This window comes from Ambystoma mexicanum, chromosome 4p (genome assembly GCF_040938575.1).
Source record: "Ambystoma mexicanum isolate Mex_15411 chromosome 4p, UKY_AmexF1_1, whole genome shotgun sequence".
Taxonomy (NCBI): Eukaryota; Metazoa; Chordata; class Amphibia; order Caudata; family Ambystomatidae; genus Ambystoma; species Ambystoma mexicanum.
The window spans coordinates 815,048,288-815,068,376 of NC_090927.1; the positions used below are offsets into that span (position 1 = coordinate 815,048,288).

At 46.1% G+C, this 20,089-nt stretch overlaps 1 protein-coding gene across 3 annotated transcripts in view; it reads right to left on the bottom strand.

Moving 5' to 3' along the window:
* The window catches only part of RARS2 (arginyl-tRNA synthetase 2, mitochondrial), an 816,998-nt gene that overhangs the window by 513,062 nt on the left and 283,847 nt on the right, over nucleotides 1–20,089 (bottom strand). The window lies entirely within an intron of this gene.

The following is a 20,089-nucleotide window of genomic DNA, read 5'->3' on the forward strand; positions in this document are numbered from 1 at the left end:
TTATTTTGAAATCCGCCTCCTCTTCCCGTATAACCCATACCTCTGCCTCGTGGCATAAACCCATACCCACCTTGGTCCATCAGGTGCAGATTATTTGCCCGTGATGTACATATTGCTTCCTGCATCCCAAATCTTATCCACTTGTCAACACCGCCCCTTCTATGGCAAATTTTGGCAACTTTTTCTGAACTAACTTGGCTTCCTCAATTTTTCTATTTTCATCTTTCTTTTTTTTCTTCTCTTGTAATAATCGACAAAGGTGTACTATTGGAAACTGTATCGCAGCCCATGGCTTCGCTTCCATCCCAACTTGTTTTCATCCACGCATTGTAGTGGCTAGGGCAACATTGACATAAAATGTGATAAAATAATGCCACTGTCTTTTCTCACGGCTCGCGAGTTTCATTTCACCCGAATATCTTGAATATAAGCAATAGGGTCTTCATCCTCTCTAATTTTTTCATGTCATAATTGCACCCATATACGATGTGTCAGCATACTGTACCCTGAGAGCCCTCCAAACATCTGCCCTACAATTATTGAATTGCGCTCCATCATGCTCTTTGTTTTGTCAGTCACACTTGAATATCCCGCTCCCCTCCATATGTCATCAACCCTCTCTCCAAGAATGGCTGCCAGGGGACCCTTTATGTGCCCTATGGTCAGCGTATTTCCATGTCATTTTCTCTAATTTGTATGACATGCATTACCATAAAAGCATTTCTGATGATTGTATCTGCTTAGATTCACATGCTGTGCATATGGTCCGACATCCAGTGGTAACCGCAGAGTATTGCATCTTGTCTTTTGGGGGACCGAAAGGGGACGTCGGCATAGGCGTGTCTCAAACACTATCCCCATCGTGACATGTGTAGTACCCAAAATCCCTCAGGCGCATGAGGTCCCTCCGATTTGATTTTTTCTGCCATGAGGGAGCCCAAGGCTATAGTGAGTGAGTACATGAAGAGAGAAAATAGTAAGAAGTCTATGTTCCTTCCACCCCAAGCGTGGAGGCAGGGAGGGCGCATGTGAATCTAAGCAGATACCATCATCAGAAATGCTTTTACGGTAAGTAATGCATGTCTTCTGATGCTTGTTAATCTGCTTAGAATCAGATGCTGTGCATAGACTAGCGAGCAGTACCCGGAGTTGGAGGTGGGTTGTGAGAAGGAACAGTAGAAAAAAGATGTCTTAGTACTGCTTGTCCCACCTGAGAATTAGACCTAGAATGAGTGTCTAGGCAATAGTGTTTTGTAAAGGTGTTTACAGAACTCCAGGTTGCCGCTTTGCAAATGGACTCTAGGCGAACATTTGCAATGAATGCTATGGATGCCCCAGTGCCTCGAGTAGAATGTGCTCTAGGCTTGAAGAGCAGTTTTGCAAGAGTGTAACAGTGTGATGCATTTGACAATCCACCTTGATATTGCTGATTTAGAGACAGGTTCCCCTTCTCTACCAGCTGCCGCTGAAACAAAGAATTGTTTAGTTTTCCTCAGTGGTTTAGTTCTATCCATGTAGAACATGACTGCCCTGCGCACATCTAGTGTGTGAAGGCTTCTTTCAGCCAGGTTAGTAGGTCTCTGGAAGAACGTGGGTAGTTCAATTGACTGGTTCACATGGAACTTCGAAATAAATTTCGGCGCAAATCTGGGATGAGTGCGCAGAACTACCTTATCTTTGTGGACTGTAACAAAGGGGTCCAAAACCAAGAGGGCCTGTAGTTCGCTAACTCTTCTGATAGAAGTGATAGCTACTAGAAAGGCTGTCTTTTAAGTCGGGTCTTTCAGACTAGCTTTATGCATAGGCTCAAAAGGGGGTCCCATGAGCCTAGTTAAAACCACATTTAGATCCCACCCAGGGGCTGGGTGAGCGATGGGGGGATACATTCTTTTAACCACTTCCATAAAGGCTTTAAATCACAGGTATTTTCCACTGCGACACCTTCTGCTGTGACGTGGTGTAGGCTGACAACGCCGCTAGGTGAACCTTTAAGGAATTGAAAACTAACCCAGAGTCCAACAGATGGGTTAGATATAACACAATGTATGAAGGCGAGCAATCAGTGGGATTGACGCCTTTGGAACTGCACCAAATGACAAAACGTTTCCATTTGCTGGCATAGCAATAACGTGTGTTAGGCTTTCTTGCCTCCATCAGTATGTCCATGCATCTTTGAGGGAGTTGCAGATGTCCAAATTCTATGACCTCAGGAGCCAGGCTGCTAAGTTCAGAGTTTGTGGGCATGGGTGCAGAGTCTCCCCCCTGTCCTGAGACAACAAGTTGTAAGGGCAGGCCAGCTTGACTGGTGGGGAGAGGGACATTTCTGTCACAATGCCTGCCCCGGAAAGCCAGACCAGGCCCAGCAACCCCGGAAGCAGGCATCATGCCACTTGAAGCATGCCCAAAAACCCCAGTTAGGGGCTCTTTGGCTACAGTCCTGGCGCCTATGGCGCCAGGCTCATAAGAATAAAGTCAGTCCTGGCGCCATGGGACTGACTTTATTCAGAAATCTTACCTGTTGCAGACCATGCTGCATACCTACCTGATGCAGACCATGCTGCACGAAGCCACACGCCAAATGAGGCTTAAAGGGACTACTTTACCTCAGGGACTCCTTTCCTCTCGGGTGTGGCTGTGGAAGAATACTTACCTGGGACTTCTTCCAAGGCTATTTAAGCCACACCCGGACAGCCACACGTGCTTCGCGTTATTCTGCTTGCTGCAGCGTAACGCTCACCGTGTCTTCAGCAGCTCCAGTCTTCAGCCAGGCCCGCTTCAGCCCTGGAACACCTGGAACAAGAAAAGGAGAAGGAGAAGAGGTCAGAACAAAACCCTTACCTGAATCCTTGATCCAGCACATCGTCCATCTGGAAGAGAGAAGCCTTCTCAGGTGCACTGCCACGCACCTCGCAGAGCCGCGATGAACTCACCAACCGGGGCTGCATTCCTTTACTTCATCGCAAATCCAGCATCTCCAGGCCATTCTTCAACACCTGGGGGAGACAAGAACAGATAGGTGAGCAAGGGCAATACAAACCACCCCCAAATACTTACCTGATTTACCACAGGGGAGTACTCACCTCATCTCGGTTCGGCGAGTCAATTCTGCATCACTGCCGCACCCCGGTCCCTAAGGGGAAAACAAGGACAATAAATCACCCCCAAAGACTTACCTGATTACCACAGGGGGGTACTCACCTCATCTCGGGTCGGCGCAGTCAATTCCGCATCACCGCCGCACCCCGGCCCCTAAAGGGAAAAAACAAGGACAATACAACCTAACCCCAAAGACTTACCTGATTTACCACAGGGGGGTACTCACCTCATTTCGGGTCGACACAGTTAATTCTGCATCATCGCTGTACCCCGGCCCCAAAGGGGAGAACCACAATAGCCTTACCAGGATCTTACTAATTGCCACTTGGAACTCTTCTGGTGGTTTAAATCCGCAACCTGCAAGGAATCTGGCAGAGTGAAGATCAGACTTTTGAACTCTTACGAACCATTGGACTTAGAGTCAATACTGGAACTCATCAATTCCTCCACGCCAGTGAAGTAACTGGTCGTCTACGCGCCCCTGCGCTCGACGCAGGATGGAGAGCTCATCTTTCCAAATCTTCAGGTGAGATTAAGAGGGAACTTCAGGAGTGTCCTGTGGGCAGACAAGGGGAGTGGGAAGGCGGGTTAACGCTCAGATTACGGGAGGTTAATTCCCTTTCTCCATTGCAGAAAGATATTCGTACGAGTCCAACAAACGAAGCTAAGTGGGTCTGTCCATTCTGTCATCTCGGCTCTACGTGTTACTCTGGTGGAAGCAACAGCGGGCCAGTCCAGATCGACGTCCCCGTGGGAATCAGGAGAGCGTAACAATTTCCATCAGGTGCGCGAACCAAGGTTGGCGGGCCCACATGGGAGCCACCAGAATCATGGTAACCGGTTCCTGGTGCATATTGTGTACTATCTTGTTCAGACGGGGAGACAGGGGAAAAGCGCAGACAAATTTCCCCGACCAAGTTATCCAGAGACCGTTCCCCTTGGATCGGTTCTGGGGGTACCTGGAGGCGTAATCTTGGCATTGGGCGTTCTCCTGAGTAACAAACAGGTCAATCTCTGGAAACCCCCATTCCGCGAAGACGTTGGATACAATGTCTTCGTGCAGTCGCCATTCGTACTCTTCGGGCAGAGGAAAATCTCTGCTGAGTACGTCTGCCAGAAGATTGAGTTCCCCTGGAACATGTTGGGATATCAGGAACATCTTGTGTTTGAGAGCCCATATCCAGATGTTTTGGGACAGCTTGGATAGCCCTGGAAAGTGAGTGCCCCCCTGTTTGTTCAGGTAAAACATTGCTGTTGTGCTGTCGGTTAGGACCAGCACTGTCTTCCCTTGCAGTTGCTCCTGAAAGGCTTTCAATGCTCTGAACACTGCTAGTAGCTCCAGTAGGTTTATATGGTTGGACGCTACACGAGGGTACCGCAGTCCGTGCGCTGTCTGTTGAAGCAGGTGAGCCCCCCACCCTGTGAGAGATGCGTCTGTCGTGAGAGTGGCTTCCACTACAGGGGTGGTGAAGGTTTTCCCCTTCAAGAGGTTCTCCCTCGACCACCACTGCAGAGAGAGAACGAGGGCTGGCGAGACAACTAACAGATCTTCCCATTGTCCGCTTGCCTGACACCACTGGCTGTTGAGCCACTCTTGCATGGGAGGCACGCGCAGCCGCGCGTGGGAAACCAAGTATATGCATGACGCCATCATCCTGAGCAAACGCATAGCTTTGCGTACCGTCACCTCTCGACTGGCTACATACTGAGGAACCTGAGAGAGCATGTTCTGAACCCTCTCGCTGGAAGGGAAGACTAGACAGTCTTCCGTACGAATTAGAGCCCCCAGGAACTGTTTTACTTGACTAGGGACTAAGCTGGATTTCTTTTCGTTGATAGAAAATCCCAGGCTGAACAGTAGGTCTACTGTCTTTTGGGTGTTCGAAAAACAAACTTCGAATGAGTCCCCCGTGATGAGCCAATCGTCGAGGTAAGGGTAAACTGGAACTGAAAGTCTGCGCAGGTGTGCCGCTGCCACTGCCAGGACCTTGGTAAACACCCTTGGCGCCAAGGCTATGCCGAAGGGGAGTACCTTGAACTGGTAGTGTTTGTCCTGAATCATGAACATTAGGAATTTTCTGTGCGCTGGCAGCATTGAAATATGAAAGTATGCATCTTTCATATCCAATGTTGTCATTAATGTCCGCCTGTTTTAGCAATTGGATCACCTCTTGCTGTGTTACCATGCAAAACTTCTGGGGCTTTATGAACTTGTTCGCTGGGCGCAGGTCTAGAACAGGACGTATGGTGAGATCCTTTTAGGGTACAAGGAAGTACACTGAATAGATACCCTCGTTTACCTGAAGAATTGGGACGGCTTCTATGGCGTCCTTTCCCAGCAGCGCTTCCACCTCTTGGATCAGGATCTGCAGATGTTCCGGTGAAAGGCGTCGATGTTTCGGCGGTCTGAACTGTGGAGGTCGGGCAAATTCCACACAGTAACCGTGGGCGACCGTCTTTAAGACCCACTGGTCTGAAGTTATCCCCTCCCATGCCTTGAGGAAAGATGTTACTCGCCCCCCGACCGGGGAGACATGGGAGGGGACCTGAACTTGGTGGTCATTTCTGACCCGAAGTTGACGCTCCTCTGGAATTGGAGCCTCTGCCTCTATTCTTTCTGCGCTTCTGACCCCTATGGGGGTAGTAAGTGGGGCTTGCAGCAGGTTGACTTGAATTGAAGGTGCCCATGCCGAAATTATTTTGAGCGGCGCAGGCTTGTCCTCGAAAGGACCGCCGAGAATTACTGTCCCTCTGTGAAGAGGGTTTTTGGGAAATCTGGTGCAGCGACTTAATAGTCTCGTGCTCCTTCTTGGCTGTCTCCAACGCATCGTCTAACGCCTTCCCGAAGAGGTTGGCCTCTTCGATGGGTTTGTTGATAATGGATGACTGGTTCTCAGGCCTGAAGCCCGATGTGTGCAGCCACGCGTGTCTCTTTAGGAGAATCGCCTATGCGAGAGACCTGCCTGCTGTCTCTGCGGTGTCCAGGGTATTCTTTACAACATTCTGATTGGCAAGTTTGCCCTCCGAGACAATGGCGAGAAGCTTGGCTCTGGTTGGTTCCGGAACCTCCTGAAGGCCTTCCTGGAGTAGGTTCCATTGGGCGTCGACGTAGCTTGCCAGTAACGTCGTGTTATTGGCAATCCAGACAGTATAGGCTGCCGCCGACGTAACCCGTTTGCCTAAGGCATACAACCTTTTGGACTCCTTGTCCGGGGGTGACTCTCCCGTGGCAAGGGGAACGCCTGCTCTCTTGCGAGTGTTGGTCACCACCAGCGAGTCTGGGATTGCGTGTCCTTTGATATAAAGCGGGTCAGTGGGGGAGGGGCGGAAACTTTTTTTGACCCTTGGGTTCACAGCCCTAGTCTGAGCGGGTGTGAGTAAGGAAGGGGCCAGCCATCTCTTTACAGAGCTCAAGAGAGGGATAGACTGGCTTGTTCGGGCAAGGCTTCAAGCGTGGCAATTTTAAAGAATTCCGCTGCTTTTTTCAACATGTTGTTGAAAGCCATTAGATCATCCACCGGGGAAGCTTGTCGAATCGGTGTGGATGGGAGAGAGTCGAGGCAAACAATATCAGAATTGTGATCATCCTGCTGGGTGTCCTCCCAGTTGTCTGTTGCCCCTTGATCTTCCCCATAGTTGTCCAGAAAAGAAGCCTCTCCTTCTTCTGTATAGATGTCTCTATATGTGTCCATCTGGACATCTTCTTGATAGTCAACATGGTGTTGGACATCTAGGTGTTGGGCATCTTGTGTTTGAGGGTTAGGGTCTACCCGAGCTTTTTTTGGCAGAGGTTGATCAGAAGCCCTGAAAAACTGCTCCAGCCAATCCATACACCCCTCGAATTGCTCCGTGGTCCACTTGGATGACCTAAATGGACCTAGCTGAGTAGGAACTGGGTTCTCCGCCCTAAGGCGTTGAGGATCTCAGGGTGCTTGAGAGGGGTACCTGGCTTTCTTCGTAAGAGTCTTCGGGATCATCTTCCAAATCCGTGGAAAACTTTCGGTGGATTGGCCCATAACTGTGGGCGGAACTGGTACTAGGCCCACCGCCGTAGCAATCCTATTGATGCTCTTACGGATAGTCAGCGAATCTTTGGGAGACAACGCCTCCGATGATGTGTCAGCAGTGAAAATGTCTTCCGCGGCTCCAGAAGGGCCTACTCGCAACTTTCGGGCCTGTACGGACCTTGGAAACCTTGGAACCCGTCGAAGTTTCTTGTTCAGAAACTTAGGCGTGTGTAGTTTGGGGAGTAGCGCCATTGTTATGTTTGTTCTGCCCAGTCGTCATGCGCTGCTGCGGATGCGGGGAAGGCTTCGGATCAGATCAATCCGATGGCGCTTTCTGCTTCTTCGACGAAGTCGTCGAGGAGGGCGCTTTGGTTGTGTGCTTTGTGCATTGCGATTGTACGCCCCTGTCACCGGGTGTGGTCCCTGTAGCAAGACCAGAGTGGAACCTGGAAGGGTCGGGGACGGGCGTGGCGGCTCTAGAATAGTCTGCCTCAAGTTCTATAACGTCCGCGTTGGACGTTTGGTCATCCGATGTACCCCCGTCACTTTTGGCTGGTGTCGCGGCAGGGGAGGGAGGCTCCACGCGTGATATTCCGTACTAGGCCCACCGCTTCAACCGGCGCTCCTTAAGGGTTTTAGGTTTAAGGAGTTTACACGCTGAACACCGCTTCTCGTCGTGCTCTAGGGGGGAGACAAGCGTTACACGACGTGTGCTCGTCTTTCCACGGATATCTGACCCTACACACAGGGCAGAATCTAAATGGAGTCCTTTCCATAGCAGAAAGGAAGGGTGACCAGACCAAAAAGGAAAGCATTGGAAAAGAGGAAAGACATCATAGCAGTATGGCAAACCCAGAGTCCACTCTCCCTACTGTGTAGGCCGGACAGAAGGCCCGACCACGTGGAAGTCCGAACGCCGGATCTTAGGCGCCGGAGAAGATTCCCCCGTAGTCTTCGTCGAAGATGTTCTTGATGGGCGAAGTGACTTAACGGGGATTAAACCGACAATTCGGTAAGATAAACAATGTCTCATGAAGAGCTCCGCTATAGGGCGACCAGTTATCTGGGCGGAAAAAACAATCTGAGGGACCTCGGCGCGTGAGGGATTTTGGGTACTACACACGCCCCGATAGGGATAGTGTTTCAGACACGCCTATGCCGATGTCCCCTTTCGGTCCCCCGAAAGACAAGATGCAATACTCTGCGGTTACCACTGGATGTCGGACCATATGCACAGCATGTGATTGTAAGCAGATTAACAAGCATCAGAAATCCATTTTCCAGCCCCTAAAGTCAAACTAGGGAGCTATCATTTTAAATGATCATTGTCCATCTGTGGCCATGGAATATATTGCGGTCTTGCTCACCCCTTTTCTAACAAAGGGAACTGCGTGAACCCCATCCCATAATCTGATCCCACTGTTAGTCGATCCATGGTAGGGATAGTCGTCCCTGACTGTTCCTTGCCGGCAATTACCTTAACCTGCTTACATATGGTGGAGACTCTCCCTTCTCACAATGTGATCGTCCTTGGGGATGCTCAGGATATGCTATGGGAACTGGCGTTCTTTCTTTAGGCTGTTCCAGATCTGACCATCTCACTTCCTTATCCATTTGCTGGCTTCCTTCAGGGGCGCACGCGCACCCTCCTTCTTCCCCAAGACTGGACTCTCTTTCCTCGACCGACATGTCTAGGCCCCAACTAGTGTGACTATCATCCCCCTCACCCATGTCTAGGTTCAGTCTGTTCAAAGACAATGCTCGACGTTCATCACTAAACAGATTTCCCTCCTCACTTCGTGATTGAGGTACTGCGGATCGATCATCGTTCTCTCGAATTCCATACTCACTATCTCGTCTTAATTGCTGATAGGCCTTATCAATCCTTTCTCCTCTACAATGCCCCCTTTATCATACCTTTCTTCATCTAGCGTTGCTCTAGGTGCTTCTAACGTCTTCTCCTTTATTGGAAGAATATCTCTCTCTCTCTCTCTCCCCCATCGTATTTCTGGGCTCAGCCTCATTTGCTCTTTATGAATAAGACTGGAACCCGAACATCAGTGCCTTCTGTTTTGTTCAATTTCTTCCTCTACTTCCCATCGCTTTCTTGCATCTCTGACTATTTCTTCCTCTTGCCTTTGTTCTTCCCTCCTTACTCCTTCCCTTCTTTCCTCTTCTTCTCTTTGGCCTTTTATCCCTTAATCTTTGTGTTTCTTTCTCCTCTTTCTTTCTGTCCCTTTTTTCTATTGTCCTTTGTCCATTGATTTACTTTCTTTGTTCCTCTGCCCGATTTTCAACTTTCTCTTGTTCTTCCTGATATATCTGTTCTGGTCGATCCCTACTTTTCCTTCTCTGCTCATCTTCCTTTAATCTCTTCTCTCGTTCCTTATCCTCTCTTGCTTGTCCTCATCTTCCCTTTGCCTAACCCCCTCAATACTTTTCCCCATCTATCTTGAGTAATACCTGTCCTCCCATATATTTGTTTTGTACGAGTGCTACCTTGTCAGCCTTGTCCTTTTCTCCTTTCCATCTCTTGATTTCTCAGTCCATATCTTTTGACAAATTCGACCGTTCGCTTCTTTCTTCCTTGTCTTGTATGAATTTACAAATATCTTCCTTTCTTTTATTCTCTTCCGGACTATCGTCACTTCTGTAAGAAGGGGGGGTTCATATATCGATTACTATACCCAGTCGCTGCTCTTAATTCCTTTACAGGATACACTCCCATTTCTTCCGTAGCAACACTCTTTGCTTCAGGCAAGGTAAGGGCCGCGGAGGGCTCAATGCCTTCCCCCTTATGCTGATTAAGCATCTACTCCTCAGTTGGCCAATCTTCTTTTTCCTCTTGGTACATCTTCCAAAGTTCTAAAATTGCTAATCTTTTCTCTAATTTCTTCCCTGTGTATGCGGCATGCAAGTGTGTGGTCATGTGTTGCAATACCTCTTTTGACAATGATCCCCCCCCTATGGCCATGGCATGAACATTTTATCTGCTGTGCCCTTTACCCATTCTGCACTATACTGTTTGAGCTTGGGCGGATGTTTTGGCAGTGTCTTGCATAGGTGCATGCGAGGAATGTCTTCCATAATGACAAGTCTCAATCGACTGTCAATACTTACCAGACCGTTAAATAAATCTTTTATTTTAACTTAAGTCACCACTCTTAATGTTTTAAAACAAATATGATCAAGCACCATTAATCACTGCTCAAACCTCTTATTTTAATGACCCATCTATTCTTTTGATTGGTGCCAATCGTTTTGATACACTTTATCTTTAATCACTATTATGTTTTCAACTATTTACACTTCTATTGCTCCTTGATACTTTATTCAACAAACATTTAGACTAGTCACACATTGTATATTATAAAACACTGATCACCTTCTCTCGCCTTTACTTTACCCTGTACAGAGTTTGAGACACCACCTTACACGGTCATGACCTGTGCGTTTTTATCTATTTCTACTCCCGCTGGCGTATGAAATGTCTGTCTCCTAATTCCCTTGAATTAGGACTTCTAGGTGGTCCCTCTTATCTTCACAATATTTCCCTTTACACAAAATTATCACAATCTCTTCCTCTTTATATTGTCTACTTACCATTCGTTAATCGACTCGAGGCCTTTGGTATTTACTCCTCCTTCAATCAGACAACTTCTCCTTCCATCCGCAGAGCGCCTGTGGAAACCGAGCAGGGATTACTTCTAAGGGGACCTGCCCACCACCTCGGTTCTTCTTGCAAGTTTTTCTCTATTTGGCTACTCTCCACAGGAAACTGTGTTCTTCCAGCTAATGGCGGAAGATGCCTGATCATCAGAAACTCTGGACCAGAACTAATTTGGATCTTTAAACCAACCATCTGCACCGCTACCATGTGAGTTTAGGGACCTTTAGGAACGTACATATGTGATGGATGAGATCAAACAGAATAATTCTGAGTACAAATAACCGAACCAACTCAGGAAGATGGTAAGGTACTGTTTTATTAACAATTATCTAAAACAGGGAGTTTACAATGAACATCAACGAACGTACACTCAGTCTCTCTGCGATCTTTACACAAAAAATAAGTCAGAGGTGACGTCATACTATGTGGAAATAATGAAAAATCTATCAAGGGTCGGGATTGGTTAAGGGAAACATAAAAGTATACCTTCTATGGGAGCTAGGATTGTGATTGGCTGTCCACTATCAGGTGGACAACATATGCCTACCTCTTGTGTATACACTTGTGTATAGGCGCGTTACAATGCCATATCATATCTCTAAAACATGTCATCTTCAGAAACATTAGATACACAGTTTCTCATTGGTCTTCAAACTATAAGGTCCTGCGATATATGGACTAAATTGGTTGGCAAGCTTGTGCCATGTCTGGAACATTCGGTTCACTCAGCAGCACATACTCCCAGACCTAGGTGCAAAGAGATGTGGCATGACACTACATCCCCACCCAATTAGCCCAGCATCTCTCATCGCCCATACCTTCTGCCATGAAGATTGTCTTTGTACTTGGCCTTGCAACGTATCCTTGTCTTTAATAATGCACAGGAGTGAGGACACTTGCTATCGTGTCTAGGACTCAAGTTCAAACTCTATTTTCATCCTTGGCTTATGTGACAGGAGACCACGATTTGGTCATTTTTGCTAATTTTAAATTCTCTAAATCACTTAAACTTGGCACTAGTGGTGTTCTTTCTTTGCACCTTAACAAGAGATGATTAATACTCTGCATGTTTGCTCATTTCCAGAATAGATAGCTGACTTTGGCTGCTTCAGTCTTGACTCCAGGCCAGACAGCCTCGCCATGCAGCTCCACGATTCTGCTTATTGTTGCTGCGACACAGTTTTCCCTTCCCGCTTCATGGGTCCTGGCTTACTAAATTCATGATACAGATGTCCAGCTTCTATATAATGGCGGCTTTGCCGGTGCTCTATTCACTACGTATAGCCAGCTTCTATGATGACTTAGTCTACCGTGCGTTTCAGCATCTGTACATCTATTAAACATTTTCAGCAGCACTTTGTGCACCTGTAATCTTCTTTGAATTTAAAAGTTCACTTGATTCTTTACTTCGACATTACTTTCTTTAGGATCTACACATCCTCTTCAGCCAGTATCTCGGGGCGTCGTCATACTTTTTCTGACGTCACTAGCTTCTTTTCTTTTTCTCTTTCTCATATTCCTTCAGGGAGTTCCTCCCTTAGGTTGTGATTACTTCTGGGATACATTTGGCAAGGTTGCCACAACGGGTATCTTCTTTCAAACATACGCTGTGGAATTGGCACAATGGCTGGTGTCAGAAACAGCACGGTCTCATGTTTCCAGCATATGGGAGGAGGGGAGCAGGGTCACCTGCAGAGGTATGCAGCTGCTCCTCTACAATGTTCTAGGAGATGAGTAGGCAGCAGAGCATTTCCCTATTTAAGTAAGTCCTCAATTTCATCCAAAATCTCCAGTGAACGTTTTCCTCAGCAAATTGGGTTCCTCAGCTCTGCACTACAGTGCAACACCACTCTACCACACCAAATACACATTGGGGCTCATTATGAATGTGTCAGTCTGGTAAAAATGCAGAAATAAATGCTGGTAATACCAGCTCCAGCATTTTTACCGGTCTGGCACACTCAAGTCTGCCGGTAGGGGCTGTGATCTACCGGCAGGCCTAACCTGCCGATAAATTGGGCACCTACCAGCAGGCAATTACCACAAGCACCAGTACTACCAGTGCTGGGGATTGCAGCAAACCCATTCCATGAAGTCCTACGGGACATCATAGAATGGGAACTTACTGCCGTTGCCAGCACCCATAATATCTTGGTAATACCAGGATATAGGGCGCTGGCAAGGGTAAGGCAGGTTTGCCAGTAACCCGTAATGTGCCCTATTGCCTCCATGCTCATGAGGCTCCCTTTACTTTCCAGGTATGTCCTCTTATTTGATTGTTGTGGTGTGCTGCAAGTTTGTGGGGTAAATCAGACTTAGGAAAGGGATAAGGGTCAAGTTTGCAACCTGAGGTTTATTACACCAAAGTAAATAAGGCCTGTTCCGTCCCTAACGTCTAAAGTGTTCCTTGCCCTATCTCAAAGTAATATAACTAAAGAGTGCTTGCCATAACATCTTGGAACAAAATTCCATCCTCTGGCCAAACCTAGTCTACCCTAGGTTGTGTCCATTACCACTAATATAAAAGACTAACAAATTGAATCAGAAAAATATAAAAGGGATTTTAACCAACCATGGATGTGGCGGATGGTTTCCGACACCCACCCAAAATGTGTCTCTGGCTTTTCTCAGGTCATGTGCCTGATTATACAGTAAAATAAAATTCTTTAGTCTTTGCATTTTCCCTGTGAAGGTTGGCTCCTGGACTGCACCCAAATGCCTCTATATCTTCTCACGTGCAGCATAGAGTTCAAAGTGTCTCTTTATTCTTCCTTTTCTCCTGAAAGAACACAGTCTCTGAAATCTATAGTTGAGCTGTGATACTCAGCCTCGGAACACAGTTTCTCTCAGCCCATTGTGGTGTTCGAGCTAAAAAACATGGCGCTGGTGCGCAGTGCATTCTGGGGGAACTCGGAGCCATAATGGATATTTATCCATGCCTCAGTGGAAAGCTGCACTTGCTTTGCGAAACAACATGTTTTCAATGTTATTCGCTGATGGGTTTGGAATGCAAGCCTTCTCAGCCAAGGACACGGCGCTGGGAAAGCTAAGATCCGCAGGTGCCGGCTGGTACCGGATAACGAGGTTTGTTTTGGTTTGCTATGCTTGCGCCAAGGTTTTGAGATGAGTTATGGAATTGTTTTCCGGGGCGTTTAGGAGAGGGAAGTGCTTTGCTCCTTGAGGTTACTGTCGGTTGACCCAGCTGGCAACCAACGGTCACCCATCAATGCGCAAGCGCATTGCCAGAAGGTTCGAGAAGTTGCCACCCCTTGTTGAGGAGGGCATATATGCGGAAACCCTCAACGGTCAGACGGGATAAGCACAAAGACCTCAGTCGGAGGGGGGACGCCCCGGTCTGATATACCTGTGGGCTGTTGTGCTCTTGGCCTGGCTGTTATCGGGGTCTTTCAGCCGCTTCTGGCGAGATGAGGTTTCCTCAAGTTACGCCCATGGTGATGTATTCTTGCTAATTTACTGTCTTTCCTATGATTTATCTGATCTATGCCTTTATTGTATATATGCCTAACTATGAATAAATAGCCGTATAAGTGCTACTTACTCTCTAAGCGTGCGTGTGGTTGTAAGTCATCGCGTTGTCTACCTGCGTTCAAAGTTTTGGCTCTGCGGCTGTACTGGTGATAAATTACTGTCCGTGCACTATTGGCGAGCAATACACCCACGTAGGGTTAGCATGTTTCTCCCTCTTGGCTACTGGTTCTCTAACCCCACCTGGAGCTATGGTTTCTTTCTCCCCTTCTTGGGTAATCACTTTGCACATCCCACTTTGGGACCTTATCCTGCCTTGGGGCTCTGTTTCTTCTACCCTGCTTCAGGGTTCCGTTACTCTCACCCCAACAAAGGGGTTTCTGATTCTTCACCTGGCCTTGGGTTTTCCGCTCTCCGACCCAGTCTTGGGGTTTCTCTTGGTACTGTCTCTCAGCCCCTTTTGGGCTTTGGCTGGGTCGCATACCTCACTGTTCCCTATGACAACCTTGTACCTGATTTGCTGCAGTGGTATTCCTTGGGAGATGCAGTCTCCTCAGCTGGCCCAGCACCACAGTTTGAATTCGGGCTTGGTTCTCGATTAGTCTTCTTTCTGGCGGTCAACGGTTTGTCGGTGCCAGTAACAGCAAGCACTGGTTGTCCACGTCTGGCATGGTCATGGCTCCTCCTCTCGTATGACGGAGTGTCTTCTGCTCTGCGCCAAAGACAGCAGCATTCTGTGGGCATCGCGGATTGGCAGCATATCACGTCTCCTGCGTTGGGCTGCCTCTAGTCTCCGCCTCCCAGGAGGACGTCTCCTCTGGCTGTTGACTCCACAGGATGTCCTTCTCTTGCACTTCGCTCTGCAGGCCTTCCTTTGTCTGCGATTGACTCCGCAGGAGTTTCTCTCTCCATCTTGTTGCTCGTCTGACCTCTTCACGATTCAGGTTGAGCTGAGATTGGACAGCCTGTTGATTCTCCGGTTCACGTAACACTAGGATTCTTAAAGGGTCAGAGAGCACAGCAAGAAGAGAAATGAGTGGGCACCACTTGACAATAGATCAGCGAGTATCAATTTTCAAAAATCGTAAACCAAATGGTCGATTAGTTCAAATATTTCTTATCCTATTTTTCAAAAAGGAGCTGGCTGTGATGAATTCGGAGACACCCAAATCCAAAATACATGTGCAGCAGAAGAAGACCAAGTGAGATACGCGGTCACACAGCCGCTCTCACAGGAACCCAATCCGGGTTTATAAGTAGACGAAAATAATTTCAAGTTCAATTAGTTAGTAAAAATGATATATTGTTGATTGAAGAATGACAACGTTCAGGTTCAGTTGTGTTTCAACATCATTTTATCAAAGAAAGGAATCTCTTATGCGAGAAGTCACTAATACACTCTTAGTGAGGAAGAAATTGCCACATCAAGTTTTTCAATCAGACCAAAAAATTGCCAATGCATTTCGGAATAACATTTCCTTCATCAGGACAGGTCTATAAATAATATATACCAAATCATCAAATAAAGTTAACCATCATCCTGTGACAAAACACGTTAACACATGTTAGTGTCATATATATATATAAATATATATATATATATGAGAATGTAAAGAACATACCATTTGGTTGAAGTAACAGTAGTAGAGGGTAAAGATGAGGAAGCAAATTTGAGAAAAAGAAAATAGAAAATGATGAGACTCTATACGATATGAGTTAAGGACAGTGAGATAAAGAAAGAAAAGAAAATGTTTTACCTGAAATAGCAAAATGCGTGTGCTGTGTGTGGCGTTGTCAGCTGTTTAGAATTCAAAACTGCCTGATGTAAAATCAGCGCAGAAGAACATCCTTCATGTCTAATCAGAAAGCATGTGTGTTGGTGCGCGGGTGAAATCCGTGTATCGGAAACAAAATGTAAGCGTTAGGTTTAAGCTTACCCTGCTGGACACGGCGTACTGTAGTGCTCCCGTTGCCTGCTCGTGAAACACTGCGGCTGTAGCATCGAGGCGTCGCTAGGGCAACGCTTCCTTTAAAAGACACATGACCGCAAGACAGCCCAAATTGGCACGCGGTCGAAAATGTGAGGCTGCATTCAAACCCATGGGTTTCTTTAGGACAAATATTAATATTTGTCTGGCCTCATGGCTATTAATGAAGAATTGTGGAGTGTTAAAAAATGGAAAACCAAAATTGAAATGATAGAAATAAAAGAAATACTATGCTAAAGTCATAAATGTAAATGTCAGTCTGGCCGTGCCAAGGGCTGATGACCCCTGGTGAGTGGTGTGCAGTAAAAACATTAGTAACATATAAAGGGCAACTCTTGAGTTCACACATAAGCATATATATATACTGTGTTATCGGTGGGGAAGTCCAAGGGGGACCCCTTTTGGTCCAAACATGATACAGTGACATTTGTCGTACATAGAAGAAAACCTGATCGCATGGTTATATATTGTATTGTATTGTATTGTAACGCTTTCAATTTACATATCTAGACCCCTGCTACGGTTGGTGTCGTCAAAGGCGGCACCTTGGGTCCCAGACAATTTGTCCAGGAAATGCAGCAGGGTAACTTATAGGTCCACATTCATAGGGTACAAAGAACATATCAATCAAAACAGATAAAATTACGGATCATAAGAAGCAGTGGTAATTGATTTCTTCATTAATTCCATTTGGGGCCAGACTACCAAGTTTGTCGATCCAAAACGTCTCTCTGCGGTTCAACCGCTGGTTCAAGTCCTCGTGTGGATTGATCCTCGCGATTGCTTCCAAAATCACGAATCTTATTTGGGTCAGATTGTGTCCATTTTCAATCCAATGTCGTGCTACAGCTGAATTCATGTTTGCATTCCGGATGCAAGACCGGTGTTCGTTCCATCTCGTTTTAGCCATTCTTGTGGATTGGCCCACATAGAACTTTCCGCATGGGCATTTGATGCCGTAAATAATGTTTGTGCTGTCACAGGTTCCGTAGGTTTTTAGGAGAAACTTTCTTCCTGTTCTTGGGTGGTTGATAACATTCCCCTTGATTATTGAGTTACAGTTACTACAATGAAGACAAGGGAATGTACCAGTTCTCTGAGTTATGGATTCTTTGAGAGGCGGTCTGGTGTGTACCAGTTCGTCCCTGAGATTCTTGCTGCGCTGGTACGCAAACACCGGTAATTCACTAAATAAATTCTGTACCCTGGTGTCGTTTTTCAAGATCCCCCAGTGTTTGCTGATAGTTTTCTTAATCTTATTGCTTTGGATTGAGAATTTGGAAACATACACAGGTGACTTAAGTTCTCTTTTCGTTTTAGGATTTTGGGTTGATACCAGAGTTTCGCGTGCCATGGTACTCACCCTGGCAGACGCCAAGTCGAGTTCCTTCTGTTTATAACCACGTGCCAAAAACTTTTCTTTCATCACAAGCTGTTGAGCTGTACAGTCCTCTGGGTCTCTTACAATTTTCTTTACCCGTAACAGTTGGCTATATGGAAGATTTCTGAGCAAACTAGGCTGATGAAAACTCCAACGGTGTAGAAGATTATTGCGGTCAGTTGGTTTGCGGAACAGAGAGGTGCTGTAGCCGGTGGTTTGCTTTTTGATGAGGACGTCCAGAAAAGTAATAGTGTCATGTGAGATTTCCCTCGTAAATTGAATATGTTGATCGATGTTATTAAGGTATACAAAAAAAGAGTCAAAATCAGCCCTCGTGCCTCTCCACACGCCGAAAATGTCATCTATATAACGTGTCCATAAGTGGATGTCTTTATTCCACATCTGTTTGTTGAGTACATTGTCCGTTTCAAATTTAAACATAAAGCAGTTAGCATATGTGAGTGCCATAGTGGCCCCCATAGATGTTCCTGAAGTTTGTAGATAGAACTGGTTACCGTATTGAAAGTAAGAATTTTCTGAAATGAACTGTAACAGTGCCAGTATAAACTCCTTCTGTGCACGGATTTCTGATGCTTGTAATAATAGCCATTCAACTGATTCGATGCCCAAGTCATGTGGTATAGATGTGTAAAGGCTTCTGACATCAATGGTGAACATCAGGTCATCCTGTTGAAAAGTGGTGGAGCTAAGTTTTTGAAGGAAATGGGTGGTATCACGAGTGTATGTGGAGGTTTTTTGTATGAGAGGCTGTAAGAAGAAATCTATGTAAATACCCAATGGTTGGTTGATGCTTTACATACCTGCAACTATAGGTCTCCCTGGTGGTTTAATGGTGTCCTTGTGGATCTTGGGTGATGTATAAAAGTTCGGGATCCTAGGGTGATTATTGAGCAAAAACTTGTGTGTGTGTTCATTGATCCATTCTAGCTCAAGAGCTTTATCCAGCAGAGTCTTCAGATTCAATCTTATTGCAGTGGTTGGATCATGGTCCAAGGTAGTATATATTGTTCTATCTTGAAGTTGTCTGATACATTCTATTTCATAATCCACTGTATTTTGAATAACTAATGCACCCCCTTTGTCAGCTGGGCGAATAGTCACACTCTTGTCACTGTAAAGATCCTTAATCAATCTCATTTCATGAGGTTTCAAATTCCTATGTGGAGGGGTTTTATAGCTGATCCTCTCTAAGTTGCGGGTCACTAATTTCTGAAAGATGTCAATAGATGGAACCGTGATAGGTGGAACAAATCCGCTTTTCGCTCTGAATTCCTGGAAGTCTGGACCTTCAGTTGGTTTATCTTGGACTTCAAGTTCTTCAAAGAAGACTAAGTTTCAATTTTCTGATGAATTTGTATAATTCAATCTGTGTGTCGAACAGGGTGGTCCCATAGGTTGGTACGAAACTCAGACCTTTTTGTAAAGTGTCCTCCTCTGGCTTGCTCAAGGTTCGGCTAGATATGTTAATGACTAAGTTTTCTTTTGCTGTAGTCTTGTTTGCGGTTTGTTCCTTGGGTTTCCTCCTCCCCCTGCGGGTTCTTTTGGATGGGTGCCTAAAAAAGCCGACGAGGAGGGTGTTGGTGCCACAGGACCAGTTGTTTGGTTTACATTGTCTATTGTTTGTTCTGTAGGTGTTTCTGAATCTCTCTGGGCTTCTGAGTCAGAGCTGCTAGTGTTATCTGATGTATATTTGAAAAGCTTTTTCGGTGCTACTGGACCATATCTCTCCATCCATGTATAAACTTTGTCATTAAGATAATCGTAGGTATCACGCTTGAATTTCTTAACCTTCTTTTGTTCAAGCTCAGTTTTGTACTCTTCCAGTTTAGTATTGATGTCAGACAGAATTGTATCGTATTCCTCCTTGCCTAGTGAGCCCACCAGCTCCTTTTCTATATCCTGAATCTCTGTTTGCAGCGTTATCAAGTTTTTAGAGAGTTCCTGAATAGTTAACAAGATGAGATCTAAAGAACATTTGTTCGGAATCGCCTCCCACTTACGAACAAACTCTGTGCGGAAACCCTAGGGTTTTCTACTGAGGAAGCAACAGCCATTCTAGAACTTATTAGCGACACAACAATTGGCATACAAGGAACCCCACTCAAAGATCCAGCCAGACGGATCAGGCAGTTAGAATATCTTATACATAAAGAAATCAACAGGAAATTACATGCAATAACCTTGGGGTGCTACTTCTACAACCAACGGATACCGAGAGGCCTACGTATACAACTTCGGCCGACCCTGTGTAAGGAAAGTAAGGAGTTTGTTCGTAAGTGGGAGGCGATCCCGAACAAATGTTCTTTAGATCTCATCTTGTTAACTATTCAAGAACTCTCTAAAAACTTGATAACGCTGCAAACAGAGATTCAGGATATAGAAAAGGAGCTGGTGGGCTCACTAGGCAAGGAGGAATACGATACAATTCTGTCTGACATCA